The sequence below is a fragment of the Pleurodeles waltl genome, chromosome 3_1 (genome assembly GCF_031143425.1).
Source record: "Pleurodeles waltl isolate 20211129_DDA chromosome 3_1, aPleWal1.hap1.20221129, whole genome shotgun sequence".
Taxonomy (NCBI): Eukaryota; Metazoa; Chordata; class Amphibia; order Caudata; family Salamandridae; genus Pleurodeles; species Pleurodeles waltl.
The window spans coordinates 1,447,019,418-1,447,038,604 of record NC_090440.1 but is presented as its reverse complement, the minus strand read 5'-3'; positions in this window follow the sequence as shown (position 1 = coordinate 1,447,038,604).

Below are 19,187 nucleotides of genomic sequence, written 5' to 3'. Positions count from 1 at the left end.
CCAGAATCCTTTGCAAACCTCAACATTTGGCTAAAAAAACACATGTTCCTCACATTTCTGTGGCAGAAAGTTCTGGAATCTGAGAGGAGCCACAAATTTCCTTCCACCCAGTGTTCCCCCACGTCTCCCGATACAAATGATACCTCACTTGTGTGGGTAGGCCTAGCGCCCGCATCAGGAAGCGCCCCAAAGCGCAACGTGGACACATCAAAATATTTGAAAGAAAACAGAGGTGTTTTTTGCAAAGTGCCTACCTGTAGATTTTGGCCTGTAGCTCAGCCGCCACCTAGGGAAACCTACCAAACCTGTGCATTTCTGAAAACTAGAGACCTAGGGAAATCCAAGATGGGGTGACTTGTGTGGCTCGGACCAGGTTCTGTTACCCAGAATCCTTTGCAAACCTCAAAATTTGGCTAAAAAAACACATGTTCCTCACATTTCTGTGGCAGAAAGTTCTGGAATCTGAGAGGAGCCGCAAATTTCCTTCCACCCAGCGTTCCCCCACGTCTCCCGATAAAAATGATACCTCACTTGTGTGGGTAGGCCTAGCGCCCGCGACAGGAAACGCCCCAAAGCGCAACGTGGACACATCTAAATTTTTGAAAGAAAACAGAGGTGTTTTTTGCAAAGTGCCTACCTGTAGACTTTGGCCTGTAGCTCAGCCGCCACCTAGGGAAACCTACCAAACCTGTGCATTTCTGAAAACTAGAGACCTAGGGAAATCCAAGATGGGGTGACTTGTGTGGCTCGGACCAGGTTCTGTTACCCAGAATCCTTTGCAAACCTCAAAATTTGGCTAAAAAAACACATGTTCCTCACATTTCTGTGGCAGAAAGTTCTGGAATCTGAGAGGAGCCACAAATTTCCTTCCACCCAGCGTTCCCCCACGTCTCCTGATACAAATGATACCTCACTTGTGTGGGTAGGCCTAGCGCCCGCGACAGGAAACGCCCCAAAGCGCAACGTGGACACATCAAAATATTTGAAAGAAAACAGAGGTGTTTTTTGCAAAGTGCCTACCTGTAGATTTTGGCCTGTAGCTCAGCCGCCACCTAGGGAAACCTACCAAACCTGTGCATTTCTGAAAACTAGAGACCTAGGGAAATCCAAGGTGGGGTGACTTGTGTGGCTCGGACCAGGTTCTGTTACCCAGAATCCTTTGCAAACCTCAAAATTTGGCTAAAAAAACACATGTTCCTCACATTTCTGTGGCAGAAAGTTCTGGAATCTGAGAGGAGCCGCAAATTTCCTTCCACCCAGCGTTCCCCCACGTCTCCCGATAAAAATGATACCTCACTTGTGTGGGTAGGCCTAGCACCCGCGACAGGAAACGCCCCAAAGCGCAACGTGGACACATCCAAATTTTTGAAAGAAAACAGAGGTGTTTTTTGCAAAGTGCCTACCTGTAGACTTTGGCCTGTAGCTCAGCCGCCACCTAGGGAAACCTACCAAACCTGTGCATTTCTGAAAACTAGAGACCTAGGGAAATCCAAGATGGGGTGACTTGTGTGGCTCGGACCAGGTTCTGTTACCCAGAATCCTTTGCAAACCTCAAAATTTGGCTAAAAAAACACATGTTCCTCACATTTCTGTGGCAGAAAGTTCTGGAATCTGAGAGGAGCCACAAATTTCCTTCCACCCAGCGTTCCCCCACTTCTCCTGATACAAATGATACCTCACTTGTGTGGGTAGGCCTAGCGCCCGCGACAGGAAACGCCCCAAAGCGCAACGTGGACACATCAAAATATTTGAAAGAAAACAGAGGTGTTTTTTGCAAAGTGCCTACCTGTAGATTTTGGCCTGTAGCTCAGCCGCCACCTAGGGAAACCTACCAAACCTGTGCATTTCTGAAAACTAGAGACCTAGGGAAATCCAAGGTGGGGTGACTTGTGTGGCTCGGACCAGGTTCTGTTACCCAGAATCCTTTGCAAACCTCAAAATTTGGCTAAAAAAACACATGTTCCTCACATTTCTGTGGCAGAAAGTTCTGCAATCTGAGAGGAGCCACAAATTTCCTTCCACCCAGCGTTCCCCCACGTCTCCCGATAAAAATGATACCTCACTTGTGTGGGTCGGCCTAGCGCCCGCGACAGGAAACGCCCCAAAGCGCAACGTGGACACATCCAAATTTTTGAAAGAAAACAGAAGTGTTTTTTGCAAAGTGCCTACCTGTAGACTTTGGCCTGTAGCTCAGCCGACACCTAGGGAAACCTACCAAACCTGTGCATTTCTGAAAACTAGAGACCTAGGGAAATCCAAGATGGGCTGACTTGTGTGGCTCCGACCAGGTTCTGTTACCCAGAATCCTTTGCAAACCTCAAAATTTGGCTTAAAAAACACATGTTCCTCACATTTCTGTGGCAGAAAGTTCTGCAATCTGAGAGGAGCCACAAATTTCCTTCCACCCAGCGTTCCCCCACGTCTCCCGATACAAATGATACCTCACTTGTGTGGGTAGGCCTAGCGCCCGCGACAGGAAACGCCCCAAAGCGCAACGTAGACACATCCACATTTTTGAAGGAAAACAGAGGTGTTTTTTGCAAAGTGCCTACCTGTAGATTTTGGCCTGTAGCTGAGCCGCCACCTAGGGAAACCTACCAAACCTGAGCATTTCTGAAAACTAGAGACCTAGGGGAATCCAAGATGGGGTGACTTGTGTGGCTGGGACCAGATTCTGTTACCCAGAATGCTTTGCAAATCTCAAAATTTGGCTAAAAAAACACATGTTCCTCATATTTCTGTGTCAGAAAGTTCTGGAATCTGAGAGGAGAAACAAATTTCCTTCCACCCAGCGTTCCCCCACGTCTCCCGATAAAAATGATACCTCACTTGTGTGGGTAGGCCTAGCACCCGCGACAGGAAACGCCCCAAAGCGCAACGTGGACACATCCAAATTTTTGAAAGAAAACAGAGGTGTTTTTTGCAAAGTGCCTACCTGTAGACTTTGGCCTGTAGCTCAGCCGCCACCTAGGGAAACCTACCAAACCTGTGCATTTCTGAAAACTAGAGACCTAGGGAAATCCAAGATGGGGTGACTTGTGTGGCTCGGACCAGGTTCTGTTACCCAGAATCCTTTGCAAACCTCAAAATTTGGCTAAAAAAACACATGTTCCTCACATTTCTGTGGCAGAAAGTTCTGGAATCTGAGAGGAGCCACAAATTTCCTTCCACCCAGCGTTCCCCCACTTCTCCTGATACAAATGATACCTCACTTGTGTGGGTAGGCCTAGCGCCCGCGACAGGAAACGCCCCAAAGCGCAACGTGGACACATCAAAATATTTGAAAGAAAACAGAGGTGTTTTTTGCAAAGTGCCTACCTGTAGATTTTGGCCTGTAGCTCAGCCGCCACCTAGGGAAACCTACCAAACCTGTGCATTTCTGAAAACTAGAGACCTAGGGAAATCCAAGGTGGGGTGACTTGTGTGGCTCGGACCAGGTTCTGTTACCCAGAATCCTTTGCAAACCTCAAAATTTGGCTAAAAAAACACATGTTCCTCACATTTCTGTGGCAGAAAGTTCTGCAATCTGAGAGGAGCCACAAATTTCCTTCCACCCAGCGTTCCCCCACGTCTCCCGATAAAAATGATACCTCACTTGTGTGGGTCGGCCTAGCGCCCGCGACAGGAAACGCCCCAAAGCGCAACGTGGACACATCCAAATTTTTGAAAGAAAACAGAAGTGTTTTTTGCAAAGTGCCTACCTGTAGACTTTGGCCTGTAGCTCAGCCGACACCTAGGGAAACCTACCAAACCTGTGCATTTCTGAAAACTAGAGACCTAGGGAAATCCAAGATGGGCTGACTTGTGTGGCTCCGACCAGGTTCTGTTACCCAGAATCCTTTGCAAACCTCAAAATTTGGCTTAAAAAACACATGTTCCTCACATTTCTGTGGCAGAAAGTTCTGCAATCTGAGAGGAGCCACAAATTTCCTTCCACCCAGCGTTCCCCCACGTCTCCCGATACAAATGATACCTCACTTGTGTGGGTAGGCCTAGCGCCCGCGACAGGAAACGCCCCAAAGCGCAACGTAGACACATCCACATTTTTGAAGGAAAACAGAGGTGTTTTTTGCAAAGTGCCTACCTGTAGATTTTGGCCTGTAGCTGAGCCGCCACCTAGGGAAACCTACCAAACCTGAGCATTTCTGAAAACTAGAGACCTAGGGGAATCCAAGATGGGGTGACTTGTGTGGCTGGGACCAGATTCTGTTACCCAGAATGCTTTGCAAATCTCAAAATTTGGCTAAAAAAACACATGTTCCTCATATTTCTGTGTCAGAAAGTTCTGGAATCTGAGAGGAGAAACAAATTTCCTTCCACCCAGCGTTCCCCCATGTCTCCCGATAAAAATGATACCTCACTTGTGTGGGTAGGCCTAGCGCCCGCGACAGGAAACGCCCCAAAGCACAACGTGGACACATCCAAATTTTTGAAGGAAAACAGAGGTGTTTTTTGCAAAGTGCCTACCTGTAGATTTTGGCCTGTAGCTCAGCCGCCACCTAGGGAAACCTACCAAACCTGTGCATTTCTGAAAACTAGAGACCTACGGGAATCCAAGATGGGTTGACTTGTGTGGCTCGGACCAGGTTCTGTTATCCAGAATCCTTTGCAAACCTCAAAATTTGGCTAAAAAAACACATGTTCCTCACATTTCTGTGGCAGAAAGTTCTGGAATCTGAGAGGAGCCACAAATTTCCTTCCACCCAGCGTTCCCCCACGTCTCCCAATACAAATGATACCTCACTTGTGTGGGTAGGCCTAGCGCCCGTGACAGGAAACGCCCCAAAGCGCAACGTGGACACATCCAAATATTTGAAAGAAAACAGAGGTGTTTTTTGCAAAGTGCCTACCTGTAGATTTTGGCCTGTAACTCAGCCGCCACCTAGGGAAACCTACCAAACCTGTGCATTTCTGAAAATTAGAGACCTAAGGAAATCCAAGATGGGGTGACTTTTGTGGCTCGGACCAGGTTCTGTTACCCAGAATCCTTTGCAAACCTCAAAATTTGGCTAAAAAAACACATGTTCCTCACATTTCTGTGGCAGAAAGTTCTGGAATCTGAGAGGAGCCGCAAATTTCCTTCCACCCAGCGTTCCCCCACGTCTCCCGATAAAAATGATACCTCACTTGTGTGGGTAGGCCTAGCGCCCGCGACAGGAAACGCCCCAAAGCGCAACGTGGACACATCCAAATTTTTGAAAGAAAACAGAGGTGTTTTTTGCAAAGTGCCTACCTGTAGACTTTGGCCTGTAGCTCAGCCGCCACCTAGGGAAACCTACCAAACCTGTGCATTTCTGAAAACTAGAGACCTAGGGAAATCCAAGATGGGGTGACTTGTGTGGCTCGGACCAGGTTCTGTTACCCAGAATCCTTTGCAAACCTCAAAATTTGGCTAAAAAAACACATGTTCCTCACATTTCTGTGGCAGAAAGTTCTGGAATCTGAGAGGAGCCACAAATTTCCTTCCACCCAGCGTTCCCCCACTTCTCCTGATACAAATGATACCTCACTTGTGTGGGTAGGCCTAGCGCCCGCGACAGGAAACGCCCCAAAGCGCAACGTGGACACATCAAAATATTTGAAAGAAAACAGAGGTGTTTTTTGCAAAGTGCCTACCTGTAGATTTTGGCCTGTAGCTCAGCCGCCACCTAGGGAAACCTACCAAACCTGTGCATTTCTGAAAACTAGAGACCTAGGGAAATCCAAGGTGGGGTGACTTGTGTGGCTCGGACCAGGTTCTGTTACCCAGAATCCTTTGCAAACCTCAAAATTTGGCTAAAAAAACACATGTTCCTCACATTTCTGTGGCAGAAAGTTCTGCAATCTGAGAGGAGCCACAAATTTCCTTCCACCCAGCGTTCCCCCACGTCTCCCGATAAAAATGATACCTCACTTGTGTGGGTCGGCCTAGCGCCCGCGACAGGAAACGCCCCAAAGCGCAACGTGGACACATCCAAATTTTTGAAAGAAAACAGAAGTGTTTTTTGCAAAGTGCCTACCTGTAGACTTTGGCCTGTAGCTCAGCCGACACCTAGGGAAACCTACCAAACCTGTGCATTTCTGAAAACTAGAGACCTAGGGAAATCCAAGATGGGCTGACTTGTGTGGCTCCGACCAGGTTCTGTTACCCAGAATCCTTTGCAAACCTCAAAATTTGGCTAAAAAAACACATGTTCCTCACATTTCTGTGGCAGAAAGTTCTGCAATCTGAGAGGAGCCACAAATTTCCTTCCACCCAGCGTTCCCCCACGTCTCCCGATACAAATGATACCTCACTTGTGTGGGTAGGCCTAGCGCCCGTGACAGGAAACGCCCCAAAGCGCAACGTAGACACATCCACATTTTTGAAGGAAAACAGAGGTGTTTTTTGCAAAGTGCCTACCTGTAGATTTTGGCCTGTAGCTGAGCCGCCACCTAGGGAAACCTACCAAACCTGTGCATTTCTGAAAACTAGAGACCTAGGGGAATCCAAGATGGGGTGACTTGTGTGGCTGGGACCAGATTCTGTTACCCAGAATGCTTTGCAAATCTCAAAATTTGGCTAAAAAAACACATGTTCCTCATATTTCTGTGTCAGAAAGTTCTGGAATCTGAGAGGAGAAACAAATTTCCTTCCACCCAGCGTTCCCCCATGTCTCCCGATAAAAATGATACCTCACTTGTGTGGGTAGGCCTAGCGCCCGCGACAGGAAACGCCCCAAAGCACAACGTGGACACATCCAAATTTTTGAAGGAAAACAGAGGTGTTTTTTGCAAAGTGCCTACCTGTAGATTTTGGCCTGTAGCTCAGCCGCCACCTAGGGAAACCTACCAAACCTGTGCATTTCTGAAAACTAGAGACCTACGGGAATCCAAGATGGGTTGACTTGTGTGGCTCGGACCAGGTTCTGTTATCCAGAATCCTTTGCAAACCTCAAAATTTGGCTAAAAAAACACATGTTCCTCACATTTCTGTGGCAGAAAGTTCTGGAATCTGAGAGGAGCCACAAATTTCCTTCCACCCAGCGTTCCCCCACGTCTCCCAATACAAATGATACCTCACTTGTGTGGGTAGGCCTAGCGCCCGTGACAGGAAACGCCCCAAAGCGCAACGTGGACACATCCAAATATTTGAAAGAAAACAGAGGTGTTTTTTGCAAAGTGCCTACCTGTAGATTTTGGCCTGTAACTCAGCCGCCACCTAGGGAAACCTACCAAACCTGTGCATTTCTGAAAATTAGAGACCTAAGGAAATCCAAGATGGGGTGACTTTTGTGGCTCGGACCAGGTTCTGTTACCCAGAATCCTTTGCAAACCTCAAAATTTGGCAAAAAAACCACATGTTCCTCACATTTCTGTGGCAGAAAGTTCTGGAATCTGAGAGGAGCCACAAATTTCCTTCCACCCAGCGTTCCCCCACGTCTCCCGATAAAAATGATACCTCACTTGTGTGGATTGGCCTAGCGCCCGCGACAGGAAACGCCCCAAAGCGCAACGTGGACACATCCAAATTTTTGAAGGAAAACAGAGGTGTTTTTTTCAAAGTGCCTACCTGTAGATTTTGGCCTGTAGCTCAGCCGCCACCTAGGGTACCCTACCAAACCTGTGCATTTCTGAAAACTAGAGACCTAGCGGAATCCAAGATGGGATTACTTGTGTGGCTCGGACCAGGTTCTGTTACCCAGAATCCTTTGCAAACCTCAAAATTTGGCTAAAAAAACACATGTTCCTCACATTTCTGTGGCAGAAAGCTCTGGAATCTGAGAGGAGCCACAAATTTCCTTCCACCCAGCGTTCCCCCACGTCTCCCGATAAAAATGATACCTCACTTGTGTGGGTAGGCCTAGCGCCCGCGACAGGAAACGCCCCAAAGCACAACGTGGACACATCCAAATTTTTGAAGGAAAACAGAGGTGTTTTTTGCAAAGTGCCTACCTGTAGATTTTGGCCTGTAGCTCAGCCACCACCTAGGGAAACCTACCAAACCTGTGCATTTCTGAAAACTAGAGACCTAGGGGAATCCAAGATAGGGTGACTTGTGTGGCTCGGACCAGGTTCTGTTACTCAGAATCCTTTGCAAACCTCAAAATTTGGCCAAAAAAACACATGTTCCTCACAATTCTGTGGCAGAAAGCTCTGGAATCTGAGAGGAGCCACAAATTTCCTTCCACCCAGCGTTCCCCCACGTCTCCCGATAAAAATGATACCTCACTTGTGTGGGTAGGCCTAGCGCCCGCGAAAGGAAAAGCCCCAAAGCGCAACGTGGACACATGCAAATTTTTGAAGGAAAACAGAGGTGTTTTTTGCAAAGTGCCTACCTGTAGATTTTGGCCTGTAGCTCAGCCGCCACCTAGGGAAACCTACCAAACCTGTGCATTTCTGAAAACTAGAGACCTAGGGGAATCCAAGATGGGGTGACTTGTGTGGCTCGGACCAGGTTCTGTTACCCAGAATCCTTTGCAAACCTCAAAATTTGGCTAAAAAAACACATGTTCCTCACATTTCTGTGGCAGAAAGTTCTGGAATCTGAGAGGAGCCGCAAATTTCCTTCCACCCAGCGTTCCCCCACGTCTCCCGATAAAAATGATACCTCACTTGTGTGGGTAGGCCTCGCGCCCGCGACAGGAATAGCCCCAAAGCGCAACGTGGACACATCCAAATTTTTGAAAGAAAACAGAGGTGTTTTTTGCAAAGTGCCTACCTGTAGACTTTGGCCTGTAGCTCAGCCGCCACCTTGGGAAACCTACCAAACCTGTGCATTTCTGAAAACTAGAGACCTAGGGAAATCCAAGGTGGGGTGACTTGTGTGGCTCGGACCAGGTTCTGTTACCCAGAATACTTTGCAAACCTCAAAATTTGGCTAAAAAAACACATGTTCCTCACATTTCTGTGGCAGAAAGTTCTGCAATCTGAGAGGAGCCACAAATTTCCTTCCACCCAGTGTTCCCCCACGTCTCCCGATAAAAATGATACCTCACTTGTGTGGGTAGGCCTAGCGCCCGCGACAGGAAACGCCCCAAAGCGCAACGTGGACACATCCAAATTTTTTAAAGAAAACAGAGGTGTTTTTTGCAAAGTGCCTACCTGTAGACTTTGGCCTGTAGCTCAGCCGACACCTAGGGAAACCTACCAAACCTGTGCATTTCTGAAAACTAGAGACCTAGGGAAATCCAAGATGGGGTGACTTGTGTGGCTCGGACCAGGTTCTGTTACCCAGAATCCTTTGCAAACCTCAAAATTTGGCTAAAAAAACACATGTTCCTCACATTTCTGTGGCAGAAAGTTCTGGAATCTGAGAGGAGCCACAAATTTCCTTCCACCCAACGTTCCCCCACGTCTCCTGATACAAATGATACCTCACTTGTGTGGGTAGGCCTAGCGCCCGTGACAGGAAACTCCCCAAAGCGCAACGTGGACACATCAAAATATTTGAAAGAAAACAGAGGTGTTTTTTGCAAAGTGCCTACCTGTAGATTTTGGCCTGTAGCTCAGCCGCCACCTAGGGAAACCTACCAATCCTGTGCATTTCTGAAAACTAGAGACCTAGGGAAATCCAAGATGGGGTGACTTGTGTGGCTCGGACCAGGTTCTGTTACCCAGAATCCTTTGCAAACCTCAAAATTTGGCAAAAAAAACACATGTTCCTCACATTTCTGTGGCAGAAAGTTCTGCAATCTGAGAGGAGCCACAAATTTCATTCCATCCAGCGTTCCCCCACGTCTCCCGATACAAATGATACCTCACTTGTGTGGGTAGGCCTAGCGCCCGCGAGAGGAAACGCCCCAAAGCGCAACGTAGACACATCCACATTTTTGAAGGAAAACAGAGGTGTTTTTTGCTAAGTGCCTACCTGTAGATTTTGGCCTGTAGCTCAGCCGCCACCTAGGGAAACCTACCAAACCTGTGCATTTCTGAAAATTAGAGACATAGCGGAATACAAGATGGGGTTACTTGTGTGGCTCGGACCAGGTTCTGTTACCCAGAATCCTTTGCAAACCTCAAAATTTGGCTAAAAAAATACATGTTCCTCACATTTCTGTTGCAGAAAGTTCTGGAATCTGAGAGGAGCCACAAATTTCCTTCCACCCAGCGTTCCCCCACGTCTCCCGATACAAATGATACCTCACTTGTGTGGGTAGGCCTAGCGCCCGCGACAGGAAACGCCCCAAAGCGCAACGTGGACACATCCAAATTTTTGAAGGAAAACAGAGGTGTTTTTTGCAAAGTGCCTACCTGTAGACTTTGGCCTGTAGCTCAGCCGCCACCTGGGAAACCTACCAAACCTGTGCATTTCTGAAAACTAGAGACCTAGGGGAATCCAAGATGGGGTGACTTGTGTGGCTCGGACCAGGTTCTGTTACCCAGAATCCTTTGCAAACCTCAAAATTTGGCTAAAAAAACACATGTTCCTCACATTTCTGTTGCAGAAAGTTCTGGAATCTGAGAGGAGCCACAAATTTCCTTCCACCCAGCGTTCCCCCACGTCTCCCGATACAAATGATACCTCACTTGTGTGAGTAGGCCTAGCGCCCGCGACAGGAAACGCCCCAAAGCGCAACGTGGACACATCCAAATATTTGAAAGAAAACAGGGGTGTTTTTTGCAAAGTGCCTACCTGTAGGTTTTGGCCTGTAGCTCAGCCGCCACCTAGGGAAACCTACCAAACCTGTGCATTTCTGAAAACTAGAGACCTAGGGAAATCCAAGATGGGGTGACTTGTGTGGCTCGGACCAGGTTCTGGCACCCAGAATCCTTTGCAAACCTCAAAATTTGGCTAAAAAAACACGTTCCTCACATTTCTGTGGCAGAAAGTTCTGGAATCTGAGAGGAGCCACAAATTTCCTTCCACCCAGCGTTCCCCCACGTCTCCCGATAAAAATGATACCTCACTTGTGTGGGTAGGCCTAGCGCCCGCGACAGGAAACGCCCCAAAGCGCAACGTGGACACATCCAAATTTTTGAAGGAAAACAGAGGTGTTTTTTGCAAAGTGCCTACCTGTAGACTTTGGCCTGTAGCTCAGCCGCCACCTAGGGAAAACTACCAAACCTGTGCATTTCTGAAAACTAGAGACCTAGGGGAATCCAAGATGGGGTGACTTGTGTGGCTCGGACCAGGTTCTGTTACCCAGAATCCTTTGCAAACCTCAAAATTTGGCTAAAAAAACACATATTCCTCACATTTCTGTGGCAGAAAGTTCTGGAATCTGAGAGGAGCCACAAATTTCCTTCCACCCAGTGTTCCCCCACGTCTCCCGATACAAATGATACCTCACTTGTGTGGGTAGGCCTAGCGCCCGCGACAGGAAGCGCCCCAAAGCGCAACGTGGACACATCAAAATATTTTAAAGAAAACAGAGGTGTTTTTTGCAAAGTGCCTACCTGTAGATTTTGGCCTGTAGCTCAGCCGCCACCTAGGGAAACCTACCAAACCTGTGCATTTCTGAAAACTAGAGACCTAGGGAAATCCAAGATGGGGTGACTTGTGTGGCTCGGACCAGGTTCTGTTACCCAGAATCCTTTGCAAACCTCAAAATTTGGCTAAAAAAACACATGTTCCTCACATTTCTGTGGCAGAAAGTTCTGGAATCTGAGAGGAGCCGCAAATTTCCTTCCACCCAGCGTTCCCCCACGTCTCCCGATAAAAATGATACCTCACTTGTGTGGGTAGGCCTAGCGCCCGCGACAGGAAACGCCCCAAAGCGCAACGTGGACACATCCAAATTTTTGAAAGAAAAGAGAGGTGTTTTTTGCAAAGTGCCTACCTGTAGACTTTGGCCTGTAGCTCAGCCGCCACCTAGGGAAACCTACCAAACCTGTGCATTTCTGAAAACTAGAGACCTAGGGAAATCCAAGATGGGGTGACTTGTGTGGCTCGGACCAGGTTCTGTTACCCAGAATCCTTTGCAAACCTCAACATTTGGCTAAAAAAACACATGTTCCTCACATTTCTGTGGCAGAAAGTTCTGGAATCTGAGAGGAGCCACAAATTTCCTTCCACCCAGCGTTCCCCCACTTCTCCTGATACAAATGATACCTCACTTGTGTGGGTAGGCCTAGCGCCCGCGACAGGAAACGCCCCAAAGCGCAACGTGGACACATCAAAATATTTGAAAGAAAACAGAGGTGTTTTTTGCAAAGTGCCTACCTGTAGATTTTGGCCTGTAGCTCAGCCGCCACCTAGGGAAACCTACCAAACCTGTGCATTTCTGAAAACTAGAGACCAAGGGAAATCCAAGGTGGGGTGACTTGTGTGGCTCGGACCAGGTTCTGTTACCCAGAATCCTTTGCAAACCTCAAAATTTGGCTAAAAAAACACATGTTCCTCACATTTCTGTGGCAGAAAGTTCTGCAATCTGAGAGGAGCCACAAATTTCCTTCCACCCAGCGTTCCCCCACGTCTCCCGATAAAAATGATACCTCACTTGTGTGGGTCGGCCTAGCGCCCGCGACAGGAAACGCCCCAAAGCGCAACGTGGACACATCCAAATTTTTGAAAGAAAACAGAGGTGTTTTTTGCAAAGTGCCTACCTGTAGACTTTGGCCTGTAGCTCAGCCGACACCTAGGGAAACCTACCAAACCTGTGCATTTCTGAACACTAGAGACCTAGGGAAATCCAAGATGGGCTGACTTGTGTGGCTCCGACCAGGTTCTGTTACCCAGAATCCTTTGCAAACCTCAAAATTTGGCTAAAAAAACACATGTTCCTCACATTTCTGTGGCAGAAAGTTCTGCAATCTGAGAGGAGCCACAAATTTCCTTCCACCCAGCGTTCCCCCACGTCTCCCGATACAAATGATACCTCACTTGTGTGGGTAGGCCTAGCGCCCGTGACAGGAAACGCCCCAAAGCGCAACGTAGACACATCCACATTTTTGAAGGAAAACAGAGGTGTTTTTTGCAAAGTGCCTACCTGTAGATTTTGGCCTGTAGCTCAGCCGCCACCTAGGGAAACCTACCAAACCTGTGCATTTCTGAAAACTAGAGATCTAGGGGAATCCAAGATGGGGTGACTTGTGTGGCTGGGACCAGATTCTGTTACCCAGAATGCTTTGCAAACCTCAAAATTTGGCTAAAAAAACACATGTTCCTCACATTTCTGTGTCAGAAAGTTCTGGAATCTGAGAGGAGACACAAATTTCCTTCCACCCAGCGTTCCCCCATGTCTCCCGATAAAAATGATCCCTCACTTGTGTGGGTAGGCCTAGGGCCCGCGACAGGAAACGCCCCAAAGCACAACGTGGACACATCCAAATTTTTGAAGGAAAACAGAGGTGTTTTTTGCAAAGTGCCTACCTGTAGATTTTGGCCTGTAGCTCAGCCGCCACCTAGGGAAACCTACCAAACCTGTGCATTTCTGAAAACTAGAGACCTAGGGGAATCCAAGATAGGGTGACTTGTGTGGCTCGGACCAGGTTCTGTTACCCAGAATCCTTTGCAAACCTCAAAATTTGGCTAAAAAAACACATGTTCCTCACATTTCTGTGGCAGAAACTTCTGGAATCTGAGAGGAGCCACAAATTTCCTTCCACCCAGTGTTCCCCCACGTCTCCCGATAAAAATGATACCTCGCTTGTGTGGGTAGGCCTAGCGCCCGCAACAGGAAACGCCCCAAAGCACAACGTGGACACATCCAAATTTTTCAAAGAAAACAGAGGTGTTTTTTGCAAAGTGCCTACCTGTAGATTTTGGCCTGTAGCTCAGCCGCCACCTAGGGAAACCTACCAAACCTGTGCATTTCTGAAAACTAGAGACCTACGGGAATCCAAGATGGGGTGACTTGTGTGGCTCGGACCAGGTTCTGTTATCCAGAATCCTTTGCAAACCTCAAAATTTGGCTAAAAAAACACATGTTCCTCACATTTCTGTGGCAGAAAGTTCTGGAATCTGAGAGGAGCCACAAATTTCCTTCCACCCAGCGTTCCCCCACGTCTCCCAATACAAATGATACCTCACTTGTGTGGGTAGGCCTAGCGCCCGTGACAGGAAACGCCCCAAAGCGCAACGTGGACACATCCAAATATTTGAAAGAAAACAGAGGTGTTTTTTGCAAAGTGCCTACCTGTAGATTTTGGCCTGTAACTCAGCCGCCACCTAGGGAAACCTACCAAACCTGTGCATTTCTGAAAATTAGAGACCTAAGGAAATCCAAGATGGGGTGACTTTTGTGGCTCGGACCAGGTTCTGTTACCCAGAATCCTTTGCAAACCTCAAAATTTGGCTAAAAAAACACATGTTCCTCACATTTCTGTGGCAGAAAGTTCTGGAATCTGAGAGGAGCCACAAATTTCCTTCCACCCAGCGTTCCCCCACGTCTCCCGATAAAAATGATACCTCACTTGTGTGGGTAGGCCTAGCGCCCGCGACAGGAAACGCCCCAAAGCGCAACGTGGACACATCCAAATTTTTGAAGGAAAACAGAGGTGTTTTTTTCAAAGTGCCTACCTGTAGATTTTGGCCTGTAGCTCAGCCGCCACCTAGGGTACCCTACCAAACCTGTGCATTTCTGAAAACTAGAGACCTAGCGGAATCCAAGATGGGATTACTTGTGTGGCTCGGACCAGGTTCTGTTACCCAGAATCCTTTGCAAACCTCAAAATTTGGCTAAAAAAACACATGTTCCTCACATTTCTGTGGCAGAAAGCTCTGGAATCTGAGAGGAGCCACGAATTTCCTTCCACCCAGCGTTCCCCCACGTCTCCCGATAAAAATGATACCTCACTTGTGTGGGTAGGCCTAGCGCCCGCGACAGGAAACGCCCCAAAGCACAACGTGGACACATCCAAATTTTTGAAGGAAAACAGAGGTGTTTTTTGGAAAGTGCCTACCTGTAGATTTTGGCCTGTAGCTCAGCCACCACCTAGGGAAACCTTCCAAACCTGTGCATTTCTGAAAACTAGAGACCTAGGGGAATCCAAGATAGGGTGACTTGTGTGGCTCGGACCAGGTTCTGTTACCCAGAATCCTTTGCAAACCTCAAAATTTGGCCTAAAAAACACATGTTCCTCACAATTCTGTGGCAGAAAGCTCTGGAATCTGAGAGGAGCCACAAATTTCCTTCCACCCAGCGTTCTCCCACGTCTCCCGATAAAAATGATACCTCACTTGTGTGGGTAGGCCTAGCGCCCGCGAAAGGAAAAGCCCCAAAGCGCAACGTGGACACAGGCAAATTTTTGAAGGAAAACAGTGGTGTTTTTTGCAAAGTGCCTACCTGTAGATTTTGGCATGTAGCTCAGCCGCCACCTAGGGAAACCTACCAAACCTGTGCATTTCTGAAAACTAGAGACCTAGGGGAATCCAAGATGGGGTGACTTGTGTGGCTCGGACCAGGTTCTCTTACCCAGAATCCTTTGCAAACCTAAAAAATTTGGCTAAAAAAACACATGTTCCTCACATTTCTGTGTCAGAAAGTTCTGGAATCTGAGAGGAGCCACAAATTTCCTTCCACCCAGCGTTCCCACACGTCTTCCGATAAAAATGATACCTCACTTTTGTGGATAGGCCTAGCGCCCGCGACAGGAAATGCCCCAAAGCGCAACGTGGACACATCCAAATTTTTTAAAGAAAACAGAGGTGTTTTTTGCAAAGTGCCTACCTGTAGATTTTGTCCTGTAGCTCAGCCGCCACCTAGGGAAACCTACCAAACCTGTGCATTTCTGAAAACTAGAGACCTAGGGAAATCCAAGATGGGGTGACTTGTGTGGCTCGGACCAGGTTCTGTTACCCAGAATCCTTTGCAAACCTCAAAATTTGGCTAAAAAAACACATGTTCCTCACATTTCTGTGGCAGAAAGTTCTGGAATCTGAGAGGAGCCGCAAATTTCCTTCCACCCAGCGTTCCCCCACGTCTCCCAATAAAAATGATACCTCACTTGTGTGGGTAGGCCTAGCGCCCGCGACAGGAAACGCCAAAGCGCAACGTGGACACATCAAAATATTTGAAAGAAAACAGAGGTGTTTTTTGCAAAGTGCCTACCTGTAGATTTTGGCCTGTAGCTCAGCCGCCACCTAGGGAAACCTACCAAACCTGTGCATTTCTGAAAACTAGAGACCTAGGGAAATCCAAGGTGGGGTGGCTTGTGTGGCTCGGACCAGGTTCTGTTACCCAGAATCCTTTGCAAACCTCAAAATTTGGCCAAAAAAACATATGTTCCTCACATTTCTGTGGCAGAAAGTTCTGCAATCTGAGAGGAGCCACAAATTTCCTTCCACCCAGCGTTCCCCCACGTTTCCCGATAAAAATGATACCTCACTTGTGTGGGTCGGCCTAGCGCCCGCGACAGGAAACGCCCCAAAGCGCAACGTGGACACATCAAAATATTTGAAAGAAAACAGAGGTGTTTTTTGCAAAGTGCCTACCTGTAGATTTTGGCCTGTAGCTCAGCCGCCACCTAGGGAAACCTACCAAACCTGTGCATTTCTGAAAAATAGAGACCTAGGGAAATCCAAGATGGGGTGACTTGTGTGGCTCGGACCAGGTTCTGTCACCCAGAATCCTTTGCAAACCTCAAAATTTGGCTAAAAAAACACATGTTCCTCACATTTCTGTGGCAGAAAGTTCTGGAATCTGAGAGGAGCCGCAAATTTCCTTCCACCCAGCGTTCCCCCACGTCTCCCGATAAAAATGATACCTCACTTGTGTGGGTAGGCCTAGCGCCCGCGACAGGAAACGCCCCAAAGCGCAACGTGGACACATCCAAATTTTTTAAAGAAAACAGAGGTGTTTTTTGCAAAGTGCCTACCTGTAGACAATGGCCTGTAGCTCAGCGCCACCTAGGGAAACCTACCAAACCTGTGCATTTCTGAAAACTAGAGACCTAGGGAAATCCAAGATGGGGTGACTTGTGTGGCTCGGACCAGGTTCTGTTACCCAGAATCCTTTGCAAACCTCAAAATTTGGCTAAAAAAACACATGTTCCTCACATTTCTGTGGCAGAAAGTTCTGGAATCTGAGAGGAGCCACAAATTTCCTTCCACCCAGCGTTCCCCCACGTCTCCTGATAGAAATGATACCTCACTTGTGTGGGTAGGCCTAGCGCCCACGACAGGAAACGCCCCAAAGCGCAACGTGGACACATCAAAATATTTGAAAGAAAACAGAGGTGTTTTTTGCTAAGTGCCTACCTGTAGATTTTGGCCTGTAGCTCAGCCGCCACCTAGGGAAACCTACCAAACCTGTGCATTTCTGAAAACTAGAGACCTAGGGAAATCCAAGGTGGGGTGACTTGTGTGGCTCGGACCAGGTTCTGTTACCCAGAATCCTTTGCAAACCTCAAAATTTGGCTAAAAAAACACATGTTCCTCACATTTCTGTGGCAGAAAGTTCTGCAATCTGAGAGGAGCCACAAATTTCCTTCCACCCAGCGTTCCCCCTCGTCTCCCGATAAAAATGATACCTCACTTGTGTGGGTCGGCCTAGCGCCCGCGACAGGAAACGCCCCAAAGCGCAACGTGGACACATCCACATTTTTGAAAGAAAACAGAGGTGTTTTTTGCAAAGTGCCTACCTGTAGACTTTGGCCTGTAGCTCAGCCGACACCTAGGGAAACCTACCAAACCTGTGCATTTCTGAAAACTAGAGACCTAGGGAAATCCAAGATGGGCTGACTTGTGTGGCTCGGACCAGGTTCTGTTATCCAGAATCCTTTGCAAACCTCAAAATTTGGCTAAAAAAACACATGTTCCTCACATTTCTGTGGCAGAAAGTTCTGCAATCTGAGAGGAGCCACAAATTTCCTTCCACCCAGCGTTCCCCCCGTCTCCCGATACAAATGATACCTCACTTGTGTGGGTAGGCCTAGCGCCCGCGACAGGAAACGCCCCAAAGCGCAACGTAGACACATCCACATTTTTGAAGGAAAACAGAGGTGTTTTTTGCAAAATGCCTACCTGTAGATTTTGGCCTGTAGCTCAGCCGCCACCTAGGGAAACCTACCAAACCTGTGCATTTCTGAAAACTAGAGACCTAGGGGAATCCAAGATGGGGTGACTTGTGTGGCTGGGACCAGATTCTGTTACCCAGAATGCTTTGCAAACCTCAAAATTTGGCTAAAAAAACACATGTTCCTCACATTTCTGTGTCAGAAAGTTCTGGAATCTGAGAGGAGACACAAATTTCCTTCCACCCAGCGTTCCCCCATGTCTCCCGATAAAAATGATACCTCACTTGTGTGGGTAGGCCTAGCGCCCGCGACAGGAAACGCCCCAAAGCACAACGTGGACACATCCAAATTTTTGAAGGAAAACAGAGGTGTTTTCTGCAAAGTGCCTACCTGTAGATTTTGGCCTGTAGCTCAGCCGCCACCTAGGGAAACCTACCAAACCTGTGCATTTCTGAAAACTAGAGACCTAGGGGAATCCAAGATAGGGTGACTTGTGTGGCTCGGACCAGGTTCTGTTACCCAGAATCCTTTGCAAACCTCAAAATTTTGCCAAAAAAACACATGTTCCTCACATTTCTGTGGCAGAAAGTTCTGGAATCTGAGAGGAGCCACAAATTTCCTTCCACCCAGTGTTCCCCCACGTCTCCCGATAAAAATGATACCTCACTTGTGTGGGTAGGCCTAGCGCCCGCCACAGGAAACGCCCCAAAGCACAACGTGGACACATCCACATTTTTCAAAGAAAACAGAGGTGTTTTTTGCAAAGTACATACCTGTAGACTTTGGCCTGTAGCTCAGCCGCCACCTAGGGAAACCTACCAAACCTGTGCATTTCTGAAAACTAGAGACCTACGGGAATCCAAGATGGGGTGACTTGTGTGGCTCGGACCAGGTTCTGTTATCCAGAATCCTTTGCAAACCTCAAAATTTGGCTAAAAAAACACATGTTCCTCACATTTCTGTGGCAGAAAGTTCTGGAATCTGAGAGGATCCACAAATTTCCTTCCACCCAGCGTTCCCCCACGTCTCCCAATACAAATGATACCTCACTTGTGTGGGTAGGCCTAGCGCCCGTGACAGGAAACGCCCCAAAGCGCAACGTGGACACATCCAAATATTTGAAAGAAAACAGAGGTGTTTTTTGCAAAGTGCCTACCTGTAGATTTTGGCCTGTAACTCAGCCGCCACCTAGGGAAACCTACCAAACCTGTGCATTTCTGAAAATTAGAGACCTAGGGAAATCCAAGATGGGGTGACTTTTGTGGCTCGGACCAGGTTCTGTTACCCAGAATCCTTTGCAAACCTCAAAATGTGGCTAAAAAAACACA